General features: G+C 51.1%; 1 long non-coding RNA gene across 5 annotated transcripts in view; it reads right to left on the bottom strand.

Annotated features, from left to right (window-relative positions):
* LOC102243356 overlaps positions 1–14,276 on the bottom strand; it is an 83,039-nt gene that overhangs the window by 10,789 nt on the left and 57,974 nt on the right. For 4 of the 5 annotated variants that reach the window (XR_001362481.1, XR_001362478.1, XR_001362479.1 and 1 more), the window contains one exon: positions 7,456–9,091. This is a non-coding gene — a long non-coding RNA (uncharacterized LOC102243356). Of the gene's footprint in view, positions 1–7,455; positions 9,092–14,276 lie in introns of those variants that run through there. The other variant, XR_001362482.1, reaches the window with a different exon arrangement.

Here is a 14,276-nt window from a genome sequence, read left to right as displayed (position 1 = left end):
CTCCTACTCGGTGTCCGGGTGTCTGTGGGAGGGGAGGAGGGCAGCGGCAAGGGCAGAGGCGTCTCTGCCCTGGTGCTGAGGGGTCGCTGTGAAGGCCAGAGGCCTCGCCGTGGCCTCAGGGTAATTCAGGAAATAAGGGTGATAAGCAGCAGGTCCCCAGTAGCAGCAGCGAGGAGGGCACGGGCCCAATGGGTCATCATTAAAGTTTACACTCAGGTGCAATCTGGGCTGCAATGGGGACCACCTGGAACCTTAAAAAATTGTGGAGGCAGCTTCCATTCCAAGACATTCTGGCCTCATTGGCATCAAATGTGACCTGGGCAGCAGGATTTTCACATGGGGCCTGGATGGCCCTACTGTGCGCTCACGTGGCAGAATCACTGGCCTACCGACAAGGCTTTGGGCTTCCCGGCTTCCCCCCTGGGTTAGACGAGCCCCTGGAAACCACAACAGAGGTGCTTAACCCCACTGTGTGTGGGAGTCCCTCTGGGGACGTTAAAGGTTACTACTGCCCGGTCCCCTCCCAGACTTTCTGGTCTGGGGTGCAGCCTGGACACAGGGACCTATGAAAGCTTCCCAGGTGATCCAAAGGGCAGCCAACTGGGAAACCCCATGCTAAACACTGTTTCTTAAATGTCTCTGGGAATAAAAATCAATGATACTCTTTTAAAAGATAGAGAGAAAGAGGGTGGCCGGAGTGCCCCAGTTCCCAGCCCAGACCTGCAGCTCAGGGGGGGCCAGGGTTATTCTTATCAGTAAAGTCTGGGAAACTCTGCATTAACAATAGATCACATGTGAAAGCCCACGTGTGTGTGCATGTGAGAGAGAGAGAGAGAAATGTCCTGCTCTGTGCTCATAGGTGAGAGGGGCCTGGGGGTGAGAGAAGCGCAGGTGTGGACTCTGGCCTCCATGGAGGGCCATCCCTGGAACAGCAAAACACAAACTCACATGCATCCCATCTGCTGCCGCTTCCACAGGACCTTCAGGAACATTGTCTCCGCAAACAATGAGGCTGGGAAAGCTATCCTTGCGAAGAGCTCAGAGCATCTGATGGTGCCATTCAGGGCCCCAGTCAGTACGCCAGCCAGAATTACACCCATAGAGTCACCCCCAGACCGGTGCGCCTTCCATAAAATGTTGATTTTTAAAGCCATAGTCATGCTGTGTGGCACCCTTCATTGCCACTAAGTAATTTGCAGTGAAATGGACATCAAAGAGAAACCGAAAGTGTGTAAGAGCATGTGCTTGAGAGCTGTGGCCTCGGCGATGGGTCAGGAGCCAGGACTAAGGGGGCCGGGGCGCCTGCTTCCCCACCAGCGCCTCCCCTGAGATCTCAGGACCACAAGGCCCAGTGAATAAGAGGCCCATTTTGTGGTGCAGCCTTCCCATGCAATCAGAAGTCAAATGGGAGATGTCGAGGAAAGCTATGACCGAGGACCAGGAGTCCACAGCTGACCCCTCCCTCTCTGCCCTTCCCTCAGTGCTCCTTTACTCAAAAGCAATGTCAGCTGTAAGTGTGCACTCTGAGCCAGGGCTCCCTCGCGGAGCAAAGCACACCACCCCTGGGCCTCACTTCCCCAGTGTCTGAGGTCTTGTCACTCCGAGTCTTGCTGCATCACCTGAGAGCTGTCAGAAAAGCAGGGTCTGAGCCCCACCCAGACCCACTGAGCCGGAACCTTCCTTTTCACAATTCCAGAATCTTCCAGTTCACATGATCCCAGGCAGCCTGGATGCACATGAAAGTTTGGGAAGGCTGATTTAGATGCCCGTTTCTATGAATCAGACCATGGGCTCCAAAGAAATAGAATGTGGGCTCCTTTCCCTTGATTTTCATGGGAGTTGGCATTGGAGAAAATAACTCATCACCTGTTAGGTCTCAAAGGGATCTGAGAGTTCACCAAATTCCACTGCTTCACTTGGCAGATGATGAAAATGAAACCCAGAGAGGTAACATGCTTTCAAAGGGGAAAAACAAAAATCAGAACCAAGAAATTTACTCTCAAATTCAGTGTGCCCATTGCAGGGCGGAGGAAGGCCAGGTACAGTAGCCATGAAAGAAAAGGTGACAGAGATAAAACAGATGATGGAGCCACACCACTGCAGACTCTGAGGGGTCCCTCAGAAATATGGAGGGCAGAGCACCGCTGCACCCGTTCTCAAGTCTGCTCTTTGTTACGGACTCTCAGAGTTGACCCATACAGAGAAACACCCATGGGCTTTGTCTTCCCGGCATCAGTGTGCTTTATTTTCAGGGTGATATTCGGTCTTGTGAGACCTGCCGAGGCGGTGCAGGAAGATGGCCATGGGGCGTCAGCTCTGTCTGCATCCATCCAGCTGGGCTCCACAGGTGACCCTGGGGCCCACGATGTCCCCAAAGTCTTCATAAAGTTTACTCCAAGGTCCTCAACACCCTTGGCCAGATCATTGAAAACTAAGCAGTGCATTCTACTGGATGTGTATACATCACAGCCCAGCCTGTGGAGACAGGCTACTCAAATGAGCTTCCCCACCAAAGGCTCCCCTTTAAATCCAAACCAAAGGCTCCCCTTTAAATCCAAGCCAGTGAACAAAGATTGTCCAGAAAGCTGACAGCTCCCTCACTCCTCCTCACCACTCATTTTAAGTGTTCTGCCCTGGACTGCTCTAAACTCAAATCAACTTGAAAGTTTCCCTGTAATAACCAGCCAATTTTGTCAAAAATCAGATTAAAAATGAACAGGCATGGCTCCTACACATGAGAACATCAGAACATAGTTTTCTGAGCCCAGGGAGCTGGAGACGTCAGATCTGGGGTATGCGATGGGCCTGTGCTTCCTTTTCTTCCCACCCCAGGAATAAATAGTCAGTGTGAAGGAGTTGATAAGACAGAGGGAAAAGTGAGTGTGACACACTTACTAGAAGGGCCATGATTAGAGTTTTTCAATCACACGAAAGGAGAAGGGAATACCTATTTCATGTTACGTGACCACAGGTTGGATATATGATTAGGTGGATCATACACTATCAGAAACAAACAAACAAAAAAAACCATGAGAAAGAATGGCTTCACAAATTAACCAAAATTTTATATTGTTTCTAATTAAGAAATTGAGAGACAGACACTGAATCTCCAGAGGATAGAAACACTTTGTCTCCAGCTGAGTGCTCCCTTTGTTATTTTCTTTTAACTTTTCAATTACAGATGACATACAATATCATGTTAGTTTCAAGTGTACAATGTGGTGATTAGACATTTATATATCTAGTTAAGTTCTCAAAAAGGGCTCCTAGATGTCGTTTCTGGCATTGGAACTGAGTATCTTTATGATTGGATTTTTAAATTTGTATTTCATTATAGTTGGTATACAATATTACATTTATTAGAGTAGTTTCAGGTGTAGAATATAAGTGATTCAACATTTCTATACCTTGGGATGTGTGTGTGTGGGAAATTAGGAACCTGCCCCTTAAAAAGAAACTGTCTTCTAAACTCTCATAAATTGTGGTGCTTTTATAGATCTACCCAACATTTAATCCTTTCCCTAAAAGTTGATATTTTGGAATCACAGCTTACTAGCCTAGTTCAAGCTTCCGAATTGTGATGACAAGCAGACCCAGGTTTGGGGTCTCCATGAGCTGGCGTTTCCACTGAAGCAACCGGAGGTAAGGATTTGTTACTTGATCTGATAGCAAGGACTTTCCAATAGACATGCACAGAATCATTGATCAGTGCACCCTCTCCTTGTTTGCATTGTAACACTGTTCAATTTACACCAATTAAAGATGCTTGGTTTGGGTATTGAAGAATAATTAAGGGATGCAAATGCCCCGAGGGCTTCTAGAAATGACATCTGACTAGAATGGTGATGAAGGCAGCATTAGTATTTGAATAGTTTGACTGATATGCAAAATCATTGCAAAACTCTCCAGGAAGAGTGACACTAGGTTGCTGTATGCACTTGCCTGGTCACCATAAACAAACTTGACAAGTCTAATTTCAAGTAATTGCTCAGAGTTTAGCAGCCGCCTCTGTCCCCACAAGGGCAGCTATCTGGACCACATCTTGTAATTGAGATGTGTCTTTAAACTATATGTGTCAACCCAACATGCAAATATGCTGTCAAAAAAAGTGAAGGGTTGTGACACCCTGGTGAATCATTTTCCAGTCAAATTTGAACATGAAAACTTTACTATAGCTTCAGTCAACCCACCAACTCTTCCACCTCATCCCCTGAGGGAAGGGCTGGCTTTGCTGGCTGCATCAGACCCAGAAGTTCATCTGAAGACCGTCGCAAATGTGGTCCCTGGACCAGCAGCAGCGTCACCTGGGAACTCGTTAGAAATGAAAGCTGGACCTGACCCCACGCCTGCTGCATCTCTGGGGGTGAGGGCCTGCAATTAACGCTCTTTAAGTCCGCTCAGTGACCTGAAGCCCAGCCCGTTCTGAGAAGCACCGACCTAGCCCCACCGATTCACTTCGTCACAACAAAATGGAAGCTGGTAAGTCAGCTAATTTGCCTGCAGTCACACAGCTCAAATGACCGTGGAGGCTGGAGCGAACCACAACGTGTTCAAACATTTCATTCCTGACTTTTATTATTCAGTTAAATTTTGAAAATGTTTTGCTGCCCTGCGTGTGTGTGCGTGTGTGTGCATACATAGGTGAGTGTGTGTGGTGTGAGTGCATGTGTGTGTGTGGTGTTGCACATGTGAGTGTGTGTGTGTGTGTGTGTGTGTGGCCTCAGCCTCTCCCTGAGGGCATGGCAGGATAGGGCATGTCCTGGCAGGCGGCCGGGGCTCCGCTCCCTGGACCCCGGAGGCAGGTACAGCCCTAGGACTGACTCATCTTCAGGGGAATCATCACAGGAGCCAGCACCTCCTTCTGAGAGGTGCACCCCCACTTGTGCAGTGGGAACAGCGGCAGGAATGTCAAGGAGCTGATGTTTGGGACATGATTGCTACCCCCTAGGCCCCCCATGTCACAGGAACCCTTTGGGACTTGTGGACAGTCCCCTCACACTGTTAACAACGAGTGATGCCCAGGGCAGAGGGAGGGAAAGGGAGCATCGTTCCTACTGAAAATCTAACTGAACAGGAGATTTCCTGGACAGAACACAGGGTGGAAATCAAATTTGAGCTGCTAACCAAACGAGAGATTTCGGATTTCATTTTCATTTTTACAGTTCGTATCCTTTGCCATTTAGTCCCAGTCTGACAACCCTTAACCCACAAGGAGCCTAGATACCCAGCTCAAGTGAGTGAATCCAATCAAAACTGAAAAATGAGGGCGGCTCATTGGCAGGCGGCACAGGCTGGCAGCCCCAGGTCCTCCAGGGAGCAGCTCAGCCGGACTCTCAAGTGTGAGAAAAGCTTCCAACTCGCGGGGCCAGAGCGCCCCTCCCTCCGCGGTCCTGCCTGCGAGGCCCAGGCCAGGTGAGCTCCCCGCCCTGCCGCCCCTCCCCTCCCGGCCGCTGCGCCTCTGAATGGGGGAGTGAAGGGGGAGTGACGGGGGATTGATGGCCGTGGCAGAAGAGCGAGGCGGCCCCCAGAACAAAACGAGGGCGACCCGAACGAAACAAAGCGCCACAATAGATCATTTCTGAGAAGTCATCCGGCAGCTTTGAAACCCGGGCTGTGTGTGCCAGGCAGCTCCACAGCCACGGCTTTCAAGGGACATGAATGGAAACGGAACAGTAACTCTTTTTCATTCCTCTTTTCAGGGTCTTGTCTGCGAGAGAAGGATTTACTATTCAATTCCCATGCTTGCATGTGGGAAATTAGGAACCTGCCCCTTAAAAAGAAACTGCCTTCTAAACTCTCATAAATTGTGGTGCTTTTATAGATCTACCCAAATTTCTTCCTCTTTTGGCTTACATTGCATTTTTAAATACTCCTAAGCACACACACACACACACACACACACACAAACATTGCCATCTCCTCCACTTTTCTCAGCAATATTTTATTCAGGAAATCTCCATCCAGAAAGATATTTCATCTTTAAGCTTGATGCAGGGTGCAGTTTTTGTACTTGACTATTGCTTTATTTTACCACATTTTATCATAAACCGGACCTACCCCAGGAAACATTAATCACTATATATTTGGAAAGGCAGCAAGTACTGGACCAAGCTGGTGAAAAATCGGAAGCAAATTAAACAAGACATTCATTCATTCGTTTGTTCGTGGCCTCAGCAGCGAACTGGACCAAGCTGGTGAAAAATCGGAAGCAAATTAAATAGGACATTCATTCATTCGTTCGTGGCCTCAGCAGCGTTTAAGGGGCAGCACTGGTGAGGCTCGCCCTGAGTGCCATTCCGAACGGTTTACTGAAAACAATTGCGTTTCCCAGCTGCCGGCCTGGCCAGTTTCCGCAGCGGCAGCTCATCCCTGGCTGCTCCTCCCCAGAAGCCCGGGTGCTTGGCCATGCTAATCTCATTAACCTTCCCTATCGGTTTCAGCAGACAGAAATGGAGCCCTGAGAACCGGCAGCTCCTGGCCGAGCCGTGCAGGGAGAAGTCAAGCTTTGGCTCTAGGCCAGCCCCTTTGATGGGACTGCCCAGGCCCCTCGCAGGCCCTTGTGGAGCAGAGGAGGAGAGCACATACAAGGCACCCTGGCCACGGGAAATCCAGCCATGGCTGACCCACACTTCCCTCTTGCCTCCTCCTGCCCCAGGAGAGCCTGACTCCTGGCGACGGGGGAGCAGCTGCACTGATGGGCGGCCATTCTCCAGGGGCAGCCAAGCATACCCTGATTCCCAGGGAACCCTCTGGGCGAGAGAGACCCTTTCGGGTGAGAGATGGATGGGGGGAGGGGTGGGGGGAAGGGAAGAGAAGGGAAGGGAAGGTTTCCGTCCTCAGCAGGTCTGTAAGGTAGACCCTTTCGGGTGAGAGATGGATGGGGGGAGGGGTGAGGGGAAGGGAAGAGAAGGGAAGGTTTCCGTCCTCAGCAGGTCTGTAAGGCGAGACTGGGGCACACTAACCATTTCCTGATGTGCAAAAGCTGAAACCTGGACCCTTGTTAGATTTCTTAGATATGCAGAAAACCAACCCAACAAAGGGGAGTCTGACAATACCCTCACCGTGGACTGTTTCAAACCCCGCCATCTCTTCTTCTCAGTCAAAAGAATAGAGAGAGAAATAAAATTTCCTACTTCTGAGAACAGTATTAAAATCCTCAGAAATCTGCACTATATGTGTATCAAGTCCACATATTGTACACCTACGCTTTCACGGTGTGATATGTCACTTACATCTCACTTAAGCCGAGGGGAAAGGGAACCTTAGAAAGAAAACCCAATCATTGCTGCATTGACATCTGCAGCCTGAAAACCATATCGTTTCCTTCCAGAAACAACTTGCTTGTTAATAGATATTTCAAAAGGAGTCAGGATATTGCTTTATAAGATCCAAAATCTCACTTAGAAAAATTAATATGGAAGGAAATCGGGGTTCTTCAATATGGACCTCACTTGCTTCAGAATAGGTAGCTTTAATGGTCTGGGAAGTTTTATGAATTAAAATATTTCAATTTCCTGCTTTACTATCTCTAAACCAGAAATTCCCAAGGCCACACCACTCACAGCCCACAGAACTGCGGTGCGCGGGGGCTCGGAGACCCCTTTCAACAGCTCACCCGCAACCCACACTCCAGGTGTTGCCTGGATGACAGCACCACTAACCTCCAAACCAGCATTTCCAGCACGCTCGGAAGTGGACAGCATGGTGCCTCAGAAACCCGCTTCCTAACTCTTAAAACTCCTGAGACTTATTATTTTTCATTGAATTCAAATACTATGTGATTAGAGAAATTCTGCTGTGATTTTTTGTACATTTTCCCAGCCTCCCCTGCCAGGACTACTGTAGCCTGTGGAAAGAAATTGTTACCTTTTCCCAGTTCTTTCTCCAGAAAGCAGGTCTGTGGGTGTTTTAATTAGTCTGCCTGCTTGTTTCTGTCTGTCTGCCCTACGAGGATGCCGGCTTCAGGAGGAGAGGGCCATGGCTCTGTTGCTTACCATCACCGGCAGCTTCATGTTGCTCAGACAGAGTTGATGCTCAATAAACATGTGCGGGAGGAAGGACAGCAGGGGAGGATGAAGGGATGCGAGCTACTGACTTGCAGCCAGTGCTCTACTTCCACGCCCAGACATGGTCTATATTTTTCAAGGTAAAAAACTTTGCTCTTTGATCCAACAGATCCCAAAATACAGTGGCTCTCAAGACTGGACTGCCTTCCCTTTCTTGGAACGCCCTGGAGCTGGCCCGGCTGCGGGCTGGCCTGTTTCTCCGAGAAGAAGAGGCCAGACCTCCCTCCAGGGCTGCTCGTCTGCTCCGCTGCCTGGTTTAATGGCGTCACCAGCACATCCAGGTCCCAGACCACAGGAAGTCTAGGAAGAGCGATTTCCAGTTAAAACAGGAAGTAGAAGCTGCACATATCACTTCTACTCACATTTCAGAGGCAATAACTTAGTCTCTGTCCTGAAGTGAGTCTCTAGCTAGTTGGCTTCATGTCTAAGGAGAAAGTGAAAGGGGCTTTGGGGAAGCTGGCTGTCCACCACACGTTTCTAGACGCCTCTCTTAGTAGGAAGTTTCCTAGGGCTGTCTGGGTGCGGAGCCTTGTGCAGACTCTATCTTTGATGGGAAGACCAAGACCTCTGGCCCAGGATCCCCACCGCCCTACAGCGTTGTGGGCGCCAGAGGGGGCGGCCGGGCCTCGGGGGCACCGACACCACAAGTCCAATCCTTCCTTCCTTGCTGGCTCTGGAGCCCAGAAACATCCAAACGCATTTTTGTTTTTGCTTCTAAATGTTCCCATTCAGCTCCTCACTCGCTGTGCGAGAAGGACGTGCACAAAGCAGGTGAGCGCAGTACCGCTGCTCCAATCTGAAGGGAGGAGCCAGAGGGCGGGCCTCTTTGGTGTCCTCAGCACAATCCCAGTTTAGCAGCTACAGGGATTGCTTCCCGAGTACTTGTCCCGTCTCCTCGGCCAGGCTGCCAGCTCTGAAAGTGGTAAATGCCACGCCGGGCTCCGTACCTCCTGACATCCAACTCCGGGGACAGTGGCGCAACCACTCCACGCGATGCACTGAGCTATCGGGTGGAGCTCCATGACCTGGAAAATAAATTAGGCAGATTAGTCCCAAACATTGATTGACTCAAATTTCTTTTTTAAATAGAAAAAAAACACCCTGTTATTGAACGGAATGACTAACTTACTATCCCTGTGCGGAGGAAGCTGGAAACGCTGCCTAAAATGACATTACACACGGGAACTTCTGGTAACTCAGGATGCTGCCTTCTGGGTGGTGTTTATTCTACGCCACAAACACCTGAATGACTGAGGTTGAACCCAGTCCAGACGCTCCGTGTGGGGTGCCAGCACTCTGTGGGCTGGCACATGCGCCTGACAAAAATCTGGGGAATGCTTAGCCTCCCGGTCCTCTGAGAATCACGCCATTTTCCAAGAAAAGCTAAATAGCTCATTCATGCTGCGCCCGCTCTCTTCCCGCTGCTTTCCTGGGGTACCTTTCGGCCGGACTGTTTCTTTCTCTGACGGGCTGCTGGAGACCGAGGCTTTAACTCAGACTTACAGTGAATGCCTCTGAGTGCACTATCAGATGAAGAATATTATGCTCAGTTCATCTATTACAGAAAAAAAACTCACAAGAATGCCGTCCACGCGTGGCTCTTGTCCCCACATCCCCCCGTGTGGCTGACATCCACACAAGCTCAGTGCTGGCTCTGAGGGGAGCTACCTTGCAAGTGCCGTCAGGTGACGAGGCTGTGACGCTGTCCTTTCCTTGTCACCCCTGTCATCAAGGGGACTGGGGACTGCATTTCAAGGGCGTTTTGGACAGGAAGCCCTGCATGGCCTGATGCACACAGCCGTCTCTAGGGGCCATGGCGTCAGCCGCCACACTCCACAGCGAGCTAAGCCTCCTGCCCGAGGGCGCCGGAGGGGCTCCCAGAAGGAAGTGAGAAGCATGGGGCGCACTCCAGACCCTGAGGAGGATGCCACGAGCTGCGACGCATGGAGCTAGGTCCACGGGGCTGCAGGCGGTGAGGAAGGCTTGGCGTGGCCTAAGGGGCAGGTGGGCTCGGGCGAGGTGCACGCAGGCAGCCCATGGACTGAGGGGCCTGGCGACACCCAGGCGCGCTTCCCCGAGATGAGCTCCCTGGATGCGTCCCCACACCCGCAGGGCTAAGGTAGGAGAGTTAGGTGGATATTTGAACTTCTGGATTTCCTGTTCCCTATGTCAACGTGCATTTCTTTCATAACTAAGAAAAATGTTTAATTGAAATTATATCCTTTAGGAAAAAATTAAGACCCTCCCCCGCCCTTCTTCAAACAGATGAAACCAGAGAAGTCTTCGAGATGATTCCTGAGTGGGACTTCCCCACGGGGGGCTGAGCACAGAGCCAGGGCTGGGTGGGGAGCGTCTCGGGGACCACACTGGGGCCAGGGCACCTTCCTGAGGCTGTTAGCAGCTCGCTGAACTGGTCTGTGAAGGAGCAGATCTTTGTCACTCACACACACACACACACACGCACGCACGCACACACATACATGCGCACACATGCACATGCACACACGCACATATGTGCACACACACGCACACATGCGCGTGCACACACACACTGCACTGGGTGCTGAGGGTTAGCTAGTCATCACAGATCAGCTGCTGCCTTCAGAGAGCCTGCGAGGCAGTGCCCTGCTCTCTGATGGGCGATGGTAATGAACTGCGTGGTGTAGCAAGAAGCAATGCAGCCTGAAGCCTGCCGACATTTATCCCAAAGCCCTGCGGGTGACAACAGTGTGGCGATAACGGGCCTGGGAGAAGTGCATTTCTCCATGCGTTGCCTCCAGCCTGGGTCCCGGTGACAAGCAGATGGCCGTCACGCGGGGACTGGGGAGGCCATGAGGGCCTGGGCTCTGTTTGCAGAGCTGTAGTCAGGGTGAAGGAAACCAAACTGTGGTGAGCGGTCCCCACGCTGGCTGGAAGCGGCGCTGCGAAGGGTGATTCCCACGGACAGAGAAGCAGCCGTGTCACCCTCGGGCCACCAGGAGGGACGGCAGATCGGCACCCTGAGCTCACTGTCCCAGCCAGACCCCGAGGGCAAAGGAGACATTGATGCCACCTTCACTGACTTCCTCCCCAGGCTGCACGCAGCAGGTGCAAGTGGAGAGCGGGCCCCGGACAAATGCGGCCACACACTGTACACCTTACCCTCCATGCTCTGCCTGCTGGCCACCACCCCCTAGAACAGAAGCCAGCGGAGGAGCGGGTGTCGGCTGGCCTGGTCCCCGCTGGGCCGCAGCACCTGCTCGCCACAGTCACTCAGAGCGATCTGTGTGATGACCAGAGAGGAGAAAGAAGAGAACCACTTGCCCAGTACTTAACAAAGTAAATAGTGGGACAAGCAGCATGTCATCGCTGGTAAGAACAGTCCGTAACGGTGTCTGCGAGGGTAAGCTGGTTCCTATTTGGGCCATTCTGCCCAAAACAAAATATAGCAGCAGAATAAGGAGAGTATGGTGGGTGTAAGATTTGCTGGAAAACTTATATTTATGCTTTGCTGGGAGTGAAGAAAGGTTTTAGAAAGCAGACAGAAGAATTTTAAATTGGCTTTAAAAATACAAGAAATACATCTTTCTCCTAATTTTCAGACCCATGGTCTAGGAATGAGGGGAGAGTGGCCAGGCTCATCAAAGAAACTCTGCTAAGCAGTGGAGAGATGTCAGCTGTGGGTTTCTGGGCCACGGCAGGTTTTAGAAACCAACATGGTCTGGATTTGATGACAGGTAATGACATTAACTAATTAGCAAACGGATCCCATTTGGAGCCGTGGAAGCCAGATCGGGAGGAGGATAACCAGGCCCCTGAGTGCAGGCTGGGGAGCCAGCGGCTACGTTTCCTCCCTCGCAAAGCGCGACCAGATGCCTTTGGAGTCCGTGGTCTGAGAGGTTGGGAAGCTACCGGATGAGAGTCGGACCAGCACTCGGAATTGCAGTGCCCGGGGTGGGTGGGCACCGCCAAGGGTGCTGAGGGATGCCGCGTGGGTGCCCCTGGCTGGGGGTGAGCCGGTCCAGCCCGCCATCCAGAGCTCCATCAAGGAAATGCCTGGCCCTCGACCCACTCTCTCTTCCCCTAAAGCCGGAACCTGTACGCACCCTGTACCATCCCTGGCTGGGACATCCTGGGAAAATTCCAACCCACTCGAGCCTTGGTTTCTGCTTCTACAAAGTAAAGGTGAAAATGCCAGCCCCATTTTCTCAGCAAGTTGCTTTGAGAAGCCAGTGAAGTCGAGTTTACTGCCAGGTTATAAAATGCTTGAATACGAAAGTACTGCTGCTACTAAGCCAACGACAGGCCGAGGTCCTAGGATATGAATACCTTGATCGTCAGAAAGGGGGAGGCATTAAAATAAAGGCGCCGGCCACCTCCCAGCGGTCAATGAGGCCTCCCCCGCTCCCCTCTCCCTCTTGCTTTCTCTGGCCCTGGGAGGAGAGGGCATGCCCCGCCCTTTCCCGGGACACAGAGCAGTGGCTGGGCCTTGGAAATGCCCTGGTCATTCCTCTCATGCCTTAAGCCCCAATGTAGGACTTCAAAGGAAATAAAATCCTAAATGTCAACAGCATCTTTCAGCTATCTGGGAAATTACCTACCTCTACTTTCTCTCTTACCAACCCACTCACCCTCCGTTAAAGCCGTCCTTTGAGTCAAACCCCACTTTTCAGAAACCAAGCAATCACTTAATAAAGAGAAAACGTTAAGGGATCCAGATTTCAATTAACTCCACCATTGATTTTTGTGAAATTCTGGGGAAGGCATTATTCTTTAGGTAAAGTGGGGGCAAAGAGCTCAAAGATTAATGGAGGTTCTGCCGACAGTGGTGGCCGAGGACTGGGGTGTGTGCATCAGGCCTGTTCCCCAGGCGCTGCTGATGCAAAAACATTAGAAAAATGCCCTGGGAGAGACCTGCTGAGCCACCCACCACCTGGAGAGTCTGTCACTCAGGGAGAGAGCCTTTGGTTAACACTGTTTTCTTGTACTTTTTCATTTTAATGTAATTTGTATATTTGGTGTTTTACACACTGTGCGTGCGATTTGCTTAACTGCTCAGTAAAATGCATGCCCTGCCTTGTTTTTTGAAGCTGCAATTGTTTCACATTTTTGAAGACACATTGATCCTCACAAGGGATCCCTGGGTTAGTGCCCGCACGTGCGCGCGCACACACACACACACATGCTACACAAATACAACAGCGGAAACTACTGACAGATATCATTTGTAATGTGTTGTGCCATTAAATGTCTATCGCAGGAAAAGTCTCTGTGAAAATGGGTTTAAAACAGCAGGTAGTTTAATCGGGTACGTCCGTCTCTGTCCCTGGAAGTGCGGTCTCGGCACATGAATGAGGGAACCTACTGTGAGGACCACGAGGAGGAGAAGGATAATCATCAGTAGGTCACTGTTAGAAGTGAGCCAAGGAAATAAAGTGTAACTATAAATGATTCAGTTAGGAGTTTTATTTCTAAAGGTTTATTCCAACTCTACTTGACTTTCTGATGGGGAGTCTAACCCTCAGTACAATTCAGCCACTTGGGGAAGGCCCTGCCGGGGTGAAGAGGTTCCTGCGTGGGGGTCACTGATGAGAGTTCAAGGAAACACAGGCGTCCTCCTCTCAAACAAGACGAGAGAAGTAAGGCCGACACGGCCTGGGCAGAGCTGTCAAGGGGACTTGCTGCTCACTACTCTTGGTGGAGGAGGTGTCAGATCTGTGCCTGGTGATGTAGCCCCTTTATAGAGACCTGCCCGCTGGCTCCTGGGAACAATAGGGCTGGTCTCCAGGCCATGGTGCCAGGGGGAGGGGGAGGTCATGCCCAGCTGATGGCTGATCACTGATCACTGATGGGTGCTGGCCCAGCCTGTGCCGAGGCCTGTGCCCTCCACCACGGCTCCTCCCACAGGCAGCGTAGACCTACAGGAAGCGACGTGCCCAAGGTCGCATGGCTATTAGGTGCTGGAGGGGCAGCAAAGCAGGCAGCCAACTCTGAGACCAGTACCTGCTGCTGGAGGGACTGAATTTAACTGAGTAGAAAGTCAGAAAAGCGGTGGGTTTACAAAAGGCAGGAAATGATCTGGCATCATTATCATCATCTCCAACATAAAACCGGTTGGCTCAGCTCCTTCCCCCCTCCCCCCCCACCTCAGCGTATTCAGCAGCCTCCCCAGGAGCACAGAAGGACAACACCCTTCCCTGCCCACCCTCCCCAGGTCTTCACCCCAAATCT

Source organism: Myotis brandtii, unplaced genomic scaffold (assembly GCF_000412655.1).
Source record: "Myotis brandtii unplaced genomic scaffold, ASM41265v1 scaffold263, whole genome shotgun sequence".
In the NCBI taxonomy this organism is placed as follows: Eukaryota; Metazoa; Chordata; class Mammalia; order Chiroptera; family Vespertilionidae; genus Myotis; species Myotis brandtii.
The sequence above is the reverse complement of the archived record's forward strand: the minus strand, read 5'-3'. Positions and strand labels throughout refer to the sequence as shown.